This window comes from Etheostoma spectabile, chromosome 6 (genome assembly GCF_008692095.1).
Source record: "Etheostoma spectabile isolate EspeVRDwgs_2016 chromosome 6, UIUC_Espe_1.0, whole genome shotgun sequence".
Lineage (NCBI taxonomy): Eukaryota > Metazoa > Chordata > Actinopteri > Perciformes > Percidae > Etheostoma > Etheostoma spectabile.
Window position 1 is genome coordinate 20565453 of NC_045738.1, and position 323 is coordinate 20565775.

The 323-nt window shown below is 31.9% G+C and overlaps 1 protein-coding gene across 1 annotated transcript in view; it reads right to left on the reverse strand.

Moving 5' to 3' along the window:
• Positions 1-323, reverse strand: part of capn7 (calpain 7) — a 23101-nt gene that overhangs the window by 842 nt on the left and 21936 nt on the right. The gene's annotated exons all lie outside the window — the stretch shown is intronic.

The window sequence follows — 323 nt, forward strand, 5'->3', positions numbered from 1 at the left end:
ATGATCTAAAACTTTTTTTTTTTTTTAAGTCCAATTTCTACTATCCCAACTAAGATCCACAACTTTGCCAAAAAAGTATGTGGACGTCCTAACGATCCACCCATGTGTGAAAGTTAACCCTTTTGTTGGGTCAAAAACGAACAAAAATTTCGCTAACACCACCTTACCGCCACTAGTTGTACACTACGATTTGGAATTCATGGTCAATAACCCTCATTTATATCTAATTATAGCTAATATTTGGGTTAAAAAAGCAGAAATGAATTATGAATTATTTTGACTAATAGTTAAGATCAAAGGAATGAAAGTGATCAATTGTATTT